The following is an 11672-nucleotide window of genomic DNA, read 5'->3' as shown; positions in this document are numbered from 1 at the left end:
TAATTCAAAAATTTTGCATTACTCAATTACATCATATGTATATGCATGCATACTAACTCTTGGATTGGTCAAAATGTCCATATATGAGCACCAATTCGGATTCGAAATTCAAAATCAGCAAGTGGACAGCAATTGGAAAAATGAGTACCAGGCCGCGGACCGTCCGCAGCATCAGGAACTGGACAGTCCGATCAGCCTCGCGGACAGTCTGAAATCATCAGGGCACGGACCGTCCGCCGCCCCAGCGCGGACCGTCCGCGACAGGGCAGTAAAAACGGGCAGTGGCCGCAGACTTGTCAATTGTGCTCATTCGCTTGTTCTCTCTAGCTCTACACTCACCAAATACTCTCCTGTGTCGAGTGTTGGTATCAATTATTTATCTATGGATGTCTGTCACATTGTTGCAGTGGTTTTGGTGGTCTCCGCAAGAAACTTGCAGGTCGCTTTAAATCCAAGCGCCCTCGTGGAAATGATGATGACTATACACCAACCACTGATTCAGAGGCCCAATCCTCAGCTGGGGGCACTGAATCCATGGATGCTGAAGATTTTCCTCATGTTCATCCCGATTATCCCATTGATACCCAAGGCTGGACTTATCCCAAGCGGAGATTTTCTATGGCTGAGTACTGCTCTAGACGGACTGTGAACCAGTATACTCTGCCATCTGATACAAATATCCAGTTTTTTCACACTCAGCTGCAGTTTGATGTCTTTTGGGGCACCCTGGTGGATACCAATTTTCATAAGCATCAGGTGATTGATTGGTCCTTCTTGCTCGGTCAATCAGTCATGGAGGGTCTCATCCCTAAGTTTGAAACATGTGGATTATATCAGTTTATGGGACAACGCACAGATTTCAATGAAATGGCTGTTAAGCAATTCCTGGCTACCTCAGAGATTGATATTGAAGAAGAATCTATCACCTGGATGACTGGTTTCAAGCGCTATTCTGCTTCTTTTGCTGACTTTGCCGCTGCCAACAGTCTGGACTATGGCACCATTTCTGCTGGGCTGGATCTTTACACTGAAGATATTTTTGAGGATTTTGTGCAGTTTTATGAGCAGCCAGGCTTGGTATACCCAGGAGGTTTGGAGAGACAGCAGGACTCAGACATCATCCTGCTGTAATCAACAAGATTGCCAGAGTCACCATTCTTCCCAAGAGTGGTGATAAGAGTAAAATACGGGATAAGTTCTGGAACATCATCCAGCACATCATGAATGGTGAAGTCATGAATATTGTTCTTTTCATGATGAGGCAGCTTAATGATTTGAAAATGGACAAGAATCAAAATTTGGCATATGCTCCTTACATTATGGCTCTCATCAAATCCAAGACAAGATTTGAGGGCCCATGCAAGATTGTTCACACCCCATTCAGGCCTTTTAAGAATGAGATAGGGTTTCTCACCAGGCCACTCACTCCCTTCCCAGATGATGAGGAAGACCCTGGCTATGAGGGTGGAGCAGCTCCTAATGTTGAGGGACAGCAGATGCCTCCTCCTCCTCCTCCTCCTCCTCAGCCTCAGCACTATTGGGAGCCTGCTCCAGGATACTTTGATCCTTATTTTCACAATATGCAGCAAGGGCTTGAGACTCATATTGATAATCGCTTTGAGGGCCTGATGACACATGTGGATCACCGCCTCGATGACATGCAGTCTCGCTTTGACAGTAACTGGGATGCGCTCAACTCTGAATTTTCTGAGTTTCGTGATCAAATTCACACAAATGTCACTGATCCCATCATGTCCAGGCTGAATAATATGCAACAGAGTTTTCAAGATAACATGGGTGCTCTCTCCAGTCAGTTTGACAATCTTTCTACAAATGACAACATGCATGATATAAGTCAGAGGCAGCAGCAGCTCCAGCAGGATTTTGGCCAGTTCTCCTCCCTGTTTGACACCTTCAGCACTCACTACTACAACATGCATCCTCCGCCGAGTGATCAGTGAGGCCTCTCCTTTGTGGCAATTGATGCCAAAGGGGGAGAGAAGTGGAAGAGAAGTTGTCTGGCGTCTCCTTCAGGGGGAGTTGGTGGTTTTATGTGGACATTAAGACCATGCATATGCATTTTACCTTTTCATGACGCTTGCATTAGTTTATGTCTTACGCATTTGGAACTGGTTTGATCTGTTAACTCTATGTCGTATGTCTGTGGACTATTATCTGTAATATTCTGTGGGATGAACTATGTTTTAGTTCAAATTACTCTGTGTGTGGTTAATCGAGGTGTGATTATAATTGCTGCGCTCACTCTACGGATCATCTCTTGTATGCCTCGATAACCATGATTGTAGGAAAGTCTCCATCAAACTCCAATATATTATGTGTGTTATATCTTCAGCTTCAAATAATCATGCACACACTTAGGGGGAGCCTTTCTTAAATATTGAGTTTTCATTGGGATTTATCTATCTCTCGGACAGAACTTCAAATCAAGATAAGTCTTATGAAACTCATCTCCAAGATCTATCTTATACCTTAGGTATGAGAGAGATTTGGAGAAACTAAACTTCTCTTTAATATACTATGTGGTGTTGTCATCAATTACCAAAAAGGGGGAGATTGTGAATCATCTAGGCCCCTTTGGTAATGTTTTGGTAATTAATGACAACTGCTTGTGGACTAACGATTCTTGGAGAAATAAGAATGCAGGGTTGGACCACATAGAACAGGAAATGTTGAAGAATCATACGCATTGGTTGTGGATCAGATGAAGGGAAAGGTATAATATAGGTTTCACTTTTGCCGGTCTTGAGGAGTTTAGAGAAGATACCTGACCGGATTAGTAGGCTAGATAGCCGTACTATTAAGAGGGGCCAATGACTCAGATCTGTGTAAAACTTAGTGCCTCATAGAGCATCAAGTAGTTGCATTTGCATGAGGACTAACAGCGCTTCTCATTTCGTGAGTTAAAAGTTCATTTAAAAGCATGTTTGAAAATTGCGAAGTCATGGTCGCGCGGACTGTCCGGCCCTTAGGGGCGGACCGTCCGCGATCCTCCAGAGGGGTCCGAAGTCTGACCATTTGTGTGGACACTTTGTTCTACTGCACTGCGGACCGTCCGGGCCTTAGGGCCGGACCGTCCGCAGTCATGACCAGAGAAGGGTGGCTTCGGGCCAGTCCCTGAATTATAGGCGGACGGTCCGCCTGTGAGGGGCGGACGGTCCGCAAGTGTCAAACTCGTTTTTGGACAGGGACTGTGTGTTTTTATAGATTTGTACTACGGACTGTCCGGGGGACCAGTCCAGACAGTAATGTCTCAGGTCGCGGACCGTCCGGGATTTATAGCCGGACGGTCCGCGTGTGTTAACCTCTTTTGATCCGAGACTCGGGTGTTTCATTCTGCCAGGTCGCGGACGGTCCGGCCTTGATGGGCGGACTGTCCGGACCCACCTTTTGAGTCAGCTCTGACATGTTTCAAACGGTCATTATAGCCGTTATTTGTACGGCGGACCGTCCGGCCCTAGGGCGCGGACGGTCCGCGTGTGCGCAGAACTGGCCCCTTTTGCACATAACGGTTGGTTTTAGATGGGGGACTATAAATAGAAGGGTAGCTCGTGTGAGAGACCTCTCTTGGCAATTCCTTGCACACATTGAGCTCATTTGTGATCCTCCAACTCACTCTCTCACACTCTTTGCTTGAGATTGCATTCTAGTGAGAGATTGAGAGTTCCTAGTGCATTTGCATCATTTGGTGATTCTTGAGGCACTAGGTGGTACACCGAGCAAGCGTCGTTGGCTTGTTACTCTTGGAGGTTGCCGCCTCCTAGACGGCTCGGGTGATTGTCTCCGTCGAGCTCTCCAAGAAGATTGTGGAGAAGCCGCGGTGTGGATTGTGAGGGGTTCGCGCCTACCTCGCCGGAGCGGCAAAGGTGATATTAGTGGAGTCGAGGTATTGAGTGATTTCTTGTCCACTTGGCTCAAAGATCAAGTCGTGTCTTGATAGAGGAGCAAGTGAGAGCTTGAAGTCCACCTCAACGTGGATTAGGGGTGATCGGCAAATCACCGATACCACGGGATAAATTTCGGTGTCTATTCCTTCTAGCATTACTTATTGCCTTGCAATTGATTAGTGTTTTGCTTATTGTTCTTCAAAGATTCAATCTCCGTAGTTGTCTTTCATACATTGTTTACTTATTGACACTAGATAATTTATTCCTCTTGTTGTATTGATTAAATTTATTTAGTATTGTTGTTTTTAGTCAAAACCGTCTATTCACCCCCCCTCTAGCCGGTGTCCTAGATCCTACAGACCTCCGGCAGCGGCAACCTACCAGGAGTTCCTCAGTACGCAGCCACCCTTGTTCACCAAGGCAGAGGATCCATTGGACGCCGACGTATGGCTCCGTGTCGTTGAGTCCAAGTTTCCCCTCCTCACGGGAGACTGCCCTGATGAAGCCAAGGCTTGCTTCGCCGCGCAGCAGCTTCGTGGCCCTGCTCGGACTTGGTGGGACCACTTCCGTGCTATGCTCCTCGCTGATTGTGAAGTGTCTTAGGAGGAATTCAAGACTGCTTTCAGAGGACACCACATCCCAGCTGGCATTCTTGATCGCAAGCTGAATGAGTTTCTGGCGCTTAACCAAGGAACCCGCACGGTACTGCAGTATGCGCAGGCCTTCAACGACCTATGCCAGTATGCAGGTTACCATGCTGATTCTGATGAGAAGAAGAGAGACGCTTCCACAGGGGTCTTAACACCAAGCTGCGGGAACGACTCAACACTGTCCGGGCTGATAGCTTCAATGAGTTGGTCAACCTGGCCATCTCCCAGGAGGATTGCATTGTAGCTCACCGGGCAGAGAAGAAGAGAAAGGCACCAATGGCAGCACCATCCGCTCAGGCCCAAAGGTTCAGGATTGTTTCTCACAATCAGAGCAGGGGTTTCCAGCAGCAGGCAGGCAGATGGATGATCAGGCCACCTCAGCAGCAGCGGCCGGCACCCAACCGCTTTCCAGCTCCCGCTCCAAGGAACAATCAGCCTCCGCAACAGCAGCAGTTCTGCCAGGGCAATGGGAACAAGTGTTTCACTTGTGGCAATATGGGCCACTATGCCAAGAATTGTCCCAGGAACCAGCAAAGGCAGATGTCAGCACCAAGTCAAGACAAGGGAAGAAAGCAGAAGGTACAAGTCAGGCAAGGGAAGCTCAACTTCACTACTCTGGAGGAAGTACCTGAGGGAGCTCCTATCATGACCGGTATCTTTTCAGTTTATAATCAACCTGCTTTAATTCTGTTTGATTCTGGTGCATCTCATAGTTTCATTAGCCAAAAGTTCAGTGCTAAATGTGAACTGCCATTCTCTCACTCAAAAGGGTCATTTATGATAGTCACACCTGGTGGTAAAATTTCAACTAATCAATTAAACCAAAGTGTGCCTATTCAACTGGGAAGCCACATTGTCAAAACTACCCTTCTTGTTTTGGGTTTGGAAAATGTGGACATTATTCTGGGAGCTAATTGGATGACCCTGCACCAAGTTGTGCTTGATGTAGCCAGCCGTATCGTGGAAATCAATTCTCCGTTCTGTGGGAACTTCACCTTAATTCTGCCCAGTCAGGGTTCTACTCAGTCATGTGCTTTTTCTATGACGGAGTTACCTCTGAAGAAAATCCTAGTGGTCTGTGAGTATGCGGATGTCTTTCCTAATGAATTGCCAGGAATGCCATCAGACCGGGATATTGAATTTGCCATCGAGTTGCAACCGGGAACGACACCAATTTCCAAGAGGCCCTACCGAATGCCACCCGCTGAGTTGGCAGAATTGAAGAAGCAATTGCAAGAGTTGCTGGATAAGGGATTTATTCGCCCAAGTACTTCGCCTTGGGGATGTCCAGCACTGTTTGTGAAAAAGAAGGATGAAAGCTTGAGACTGTGTATAGATTACCGCCCTCTTAATGAGGTAACTATCAAGGACAAGTATCCGTTGCCTCGTATTGATGCTCTTTTTGACCAGTTGGTCGGGGCCAAGGTGTTTTCCAAGATAGACCTTCGCTCCGGCTACCATCAGATCAAGATACGATCAAGCGATATTCCGAAGACGGCATTCTCAACCAGATATGGGCTATATGAATTCTTGGTGATGTCATTCGGGTTGACAAATGCACCAGCATATTTCATGTATCTGATGAATTCTGTTTTCATGCCTGAATTGGACAAATTCGTAGTGGTGTTCATCGATGATATCTTGGTGTACTCTAAGAACAAAGAAGAACATGCCAGGCATTTGCATGTAGTACTTCAACATCTGCGAGAGCACCACCTTTATGTCAAGTTGTCAAAGTGTGATTTTTGGCTAAAGGAAATCAAATTCTTGGGTCACACTATCTCTTAGGCAGGAATAGCTGTTGATCCTGATAAGGTGCAAGAGGTGATGAACTGGAAGCCACCAACGACTGTCCGTCAGATTCGGAGTTTTCTGGGATTAGCTGGTTATTACCGAAGATTTATTCTGGATTTCTCTCGAATCGCGAAGCCTATAACTGAGCTGCTGAAGAAAGAAGCCAAATTTGTTTGGAGTCAGAAGTGCGAAGATGCCTCCCATGCATTAAGGAAGCATCTGACCACAGCACCAGTGTTAGCGCAACCCGACAACAGCAAGCCTTTTGATGTGTATTGTGATGCCTCTGGCACTGGACTAGGTTATGTCTTAATGCAAGACAACCGAGTCATTGCTTACGCTTCAAGAGCACTCAGGCCTCATGAGCAAAATTATCCCACTCATGACCTCGAGTTGGCAGCAGTGGTTCATGCATTAAAAATGTGGAGGCACTATTTAATGGGAACCCACTGCAACATCTTCACTGATCATAAGAGCCTTAAGTACATATTTACTCAGGCCGATCTCAACATGAGGCAGATAAGATGGCTAGAGCTGATCAAGGATTATGACCTGGAGGTACATTATCACCCAGGAAAAGCCAATGTGGTAGCAGATGCCTTGATTCGGAAGTTGCAGTGAAATTGTATTCTGATGGATTCTCGCATCAACACCTTGTGTGATGAGTTGAGCAAGATGCAAATAGAAGTGATTCCTTCTAGTGCTCTGTCTCACATTTCTGTCGAGCCAGCTTTGCAAGACCAGATCATCATGGCCTAGCTCAGTGACAAGGGAGTGCAGATTATCAAGGAGAATCTCCATCAGAAGGTTGAAAAGTATAAATCTTTCCGCCAAGATGAAAAGGGTGTATTATGGTTCAAAAGCAGATTGGTGATTCCTAAAAACAAGGACCTCAAGAGGAAAATCTTGGACAAGGCTCATCTCTCCAAATTCTCTATGCATCCGGGAAGCACCAAAATGTACCATGATCTAAAGCCTTTGTATTGGTGGACCAGAATGAAGAGGGAGATAGCCCAGTATGTATCAGAATGTGACACCTGTCAGAGGATAAAGGCAAGTCACTTGAATCAGCTGGAGCTTTGCAACCCCTATCCATACCTTCATGGAAATGAGATGGCATCAGCATGGATTTCATCGTGGGTCTGCCCAACACCTCTCGTCATCATGATTCGATTTGGGTTATTGTGGACCGACTGACGAAAGTGGCACATTTTCTTCCTGTGCACACCACTGATAAGGCTCAAAAGTATGCAAAGTTGTACATTGACCGGATCGTGTGTTTGCACGGATTACCTCAGACCATTGTTTCTGACCGAGGAGCCCAATTTATTGCCAGATTTTGGGAAAAACTGCAGGAGTCTTTGGGAACCAAGCTAATCAGAAGTTCAGCTTACCACCCACAGACTGATGGTCAGACGGAAAGGGTAAACCAAATTCTAGAGGATATGCTGAGAGCTCGTGCAATCGATTGTGGCAAGAACTGGGATAAGCACCTCTCCTTGGCAGAGTTTGCTTATAACAACAGTTATCAATCCAGCCTAAGGATGGCACCTTTCGAAGCTCTCTATGGAAGAAGGTGTAGGACACCACTCAATTGGTCTCAACCTGGAGAAAGAGGAGTTTTCGGACCTGACTTAGTGACTGAAGCCGAAAGGAAGGTCAAACTAATCAGGAAAAATCTAGAAGCTGCTCAGGCCAGGCAGAAGAGTTACCATGATAAAAGAAGGAAACCTCTCTAGGTCAAGGTGGGAGATTTCGTGTACCTCAAGGTATCACCCACCAGGGGAGTGCAGAGGTTTGGAATCAGAGGCAAGCTAGCCCCTCGTTACATTGGACCTTATGATATCATAGAAGCCTGTGGACCCATGGCATATCAGCTGAAGTTACCTTCAAAAATGTCTGCCATTCACAGTGTGTTCCATGTATCTCAGCTGAAGAAGTGTGTTCGATTGCCGACCGAGATCATAGCAGAGCCAGAATTGGAGATAGAACCAGATCTATCATACCAAGAGTATCCTTCCAAGATTCTGGATTACAAAGAAAAATCAACTCGGGCTAAATCAATCAAGATGTACAAGGTCCTGTGGAGTAATCACTCAGAGGAAGAAGCTACTTGGGAAACTGAGGAATTCTTGAGATCCAACTTTCCCGATTGCCTACCTAAGGAAACTGGTACGTAATCACACCCAACCCCTCCTCCTGCCCTTCGAATCTAAAAATCAGAAATATGATCTTAAATCAGAATGAAGTAATCATGGAACAAAATTTAAAAAGGACTTCCTTCTGAAGTTGCAAAGAGAATGACATTCGAAGAGCAGTTTGCCCTAATAATAACAATAAGCACCCACTTCCTATAAGTCTCACCCTTCGCTTCACCCCAGGAGGACTTTGGCTCGAATCTCGGGACGAGATTCCTTTAAGGGGGAAGGCTGTGACACCCCAGTGTCACCTAGGGTTTCTATCAAGTGCTAACCCAAGAACCATCATCCTATGTGAACCAAAATTGAGCATGAACATCAAATTGACTTAAGAATAAAGGATCCACTAAGCTTATATTTAAAAGTGTCATGTTCAAAACAAATGGGTTTTTCAAAAAGACAAAATGTGCAACCCCAACAAAACCCTAATTGAGCCCTATAAACAAAATTCAAGAAAATGGGGAAAAGAGTATGAAAAATTTAGAATCATGGCTTGGGCTAAATATAAACATTAAAGTATACTAAATAAGCAACAACAAAGATTAAGGAAGCTTGGCCAAAACAATTTAAATAAAACTCTAAACAAGCCTCTCAAGTGGGATTTCATTAGGGAATTCTGAAATTCAGAATTCTGAATTTCAGACCTTGAGCCAAAGATCAAGCATGTTCACCTTGATCCCTAACTCAAATCCTAATGGCCCCATTGACAAAAACGTGCATAACTAACCTCTCTGTCTTGTGCCAGAAGATGGCATTGGGACGCGTGCCATGGACACGTCAAACCAGAGATCTTCTCCCTGTGAGCGGCAGTGAGACAAACCAGATTTCTCCCCTCTCTATCTCTTAATCCAGTCAGCCAAACCTGCTAGCCTCCACACACAAACGACAAAGGAACCTAAGAGGAAGAGATCTCTCAACGGGATCATGGCCATAATCTATAAGATTTGGGGCCAATCCGCGCTTGAACTCGACCTCTCTCTGCGCTGCCTTGTGCTCGACGCTGTGCCAGACGCCAGAGCGCGCACTGACGTTCACCGCGCATGCCCCGAGCGCTTGTCAGAGCCCCGCCCTCGACCATGCTCGCCCGTGCATATCAAGCCTCCCCGGGCGCGCCTCACTTCACCCCGCGCTCACCACCGCCGGCCAGACACCCCTTTTTAGCTCTGGCGAGCTCCTTCCCGCCCGCCATTGCCGCTAGAGCTTCGGCCACCGTGGCCAGCCCACCCCAGTCACCCCAAGTCGCGCCAGCGCTTTGGTTAGTTCCTCCATTGGCCCGTGAAGCTTTCCAAGCCCTCGGACCTGGTAGAACTTCACCGGGAGGCGAAGATCGACCTCACCGGACTTCGGCCGCCCACCTGCGCGCGTAGACTGGGCACTCCGGTGAGCCATTCTTCAATTCCTCGCGCACACCCCTTCCTTGATCCCTGGTGAAGCTCTCTGACCCGTTTGATTGGTCAATTGCGCCCTGGACAGGTCGGACTTTTCGCCGCTGACGAGCTCCCCCGCCTGCGCACGCGGACCGGCCGACTCCGACCATCCCCGACGGCGACCCGCACATCGTCGTGACCCTCGGAACCTCCCCTACACCCTCGGCCACCTCACCGGAGCAATCTCGCCACCGGTAAGCCCCTCCGCCCTTTCTTCCGCCGCGGGTACTGTTTAATTTGGGGGAAGGACCTCGGGTTAGGATTAGAAGAATCTAGGGGGTTTTCCGAGATGTCAGTGACTCATTTGAAGAGTAGCCCAGGGACTAGTCTGTAAGGAAAACTTAAAACACCCGCCAGGGACCCCGTTGCAAAGTAGTTTTCCATTTAATCATTTCTGTTTAATCTTTTTAATAAACAGAGAACTTAGAAAATTCATAACTTGATGAATACTTAACCAAAAGTTGTAAAACCAATTTTGCTAAATTCTAAATATTATGGGCTATCAATTAAAAATACAAAACCCTATGCTTTCTGTTCTAATTTTTAGAGTTTAAAATTAAATACAGAAACTGACCAAACCTTGTTTAATTAAGGAAAATTAGTTATGCTTCTGTGCTGAACCTAAGAAAATTTGTAGATGTTCAAACCCCATTTAAACACTGTTTAAAAATAGTGAGAACCCCAGTATTGAAAAATTTAGTGTGGATATCCATTAAAAGCCATTTCTGTCCAAACCTTAGGAAAATCAGAAAGGCCTTAGAAATTAATGAGCAATGGATGAAATTATTTTTCCTAGTTTGCTTAAGTAAGGGCCCGTTTGGCAAAGCTCCAGCTCCAGCTTCTTTAGCTCCAGATCCTGATCCTCGTGAGAAGCTGATCCTCCTGATTCTCCTAGAGAATCAAAATCATTTTTAAAACCGTTTGGCAAGTAAACTGATTCTTGTCTGCTGAGAGTTGGTGGTCTATGACGATTATCTGTTTCACCCTTTGCAGTTTAACTTTGTTACAAACCAATAAGTAGGATGCATATACGGAAAAAATTATGAAACAATAACATATAAAATATTTCTATCATAGTAGTGCATAAAATGGTCTCAAATGTTTAATCCATAAATTGGCTCGTTATGTTTTTGTCCAATGGCAATTGCGGGTAATTTTGATCAAACTTTAAGGGGAGGTCCATATTCGGTTGGTTGAGGAGCTATTTTAAGGGAGGGTGGAGCAGGTTTTTTTAGATCTCACCTTTCTTCACAAAAACGACTCCTAATCTTTCGGCTCCACACGAGAATCAGTTTTAAAAAATACTCGTTTGGCACGGCTCCTCCAGATCCTCGCTTAGAATCAGGAGCTGGAGCTGTGCCAAACGGGCCCTAACAAAGAACCTAGGAAAAATAAAGGAACCTCTAGTCCAAATCGGACTTAAAATGAAATATTTTATTTAGCATTATTCTAACTAGAAATCAATTATTAGAATTTCAAAACCAGACCCAAAAATTGATAATAAAAATCCAGTGGACTTGTAACTACCAAAACCCCACTGCAAAAATAATGGACATCCAAGCCCATCATTTTAAGTAAGGTAAATAAATATAATATGATAATGAGTCATATTCCAAATAAATCATGAATAACCCATAATAATGCAATAATAGGCAAATAAAATTTTGCTAAATCAATAATGAGATAGGCCACCAGAAA

Source organism: Zea mays, chromosome 1 (genome assembly GCF_902167145.1).
Source record: "Zea mays cultivar B73 chromosome 1, Zm-B73-REFERENCE-NAM-5.0, whole genome shotgun sequence".
Taxonomy (NCBI): domain Eukaryota; kingdom Viridiplantae; phylum Streptophyta; class Magnoliopsida; order Poales; family Poaceae; genus Zea; species Zea mays.
This window is presented reverse-complemented; position numbering follows the sequence as displayed.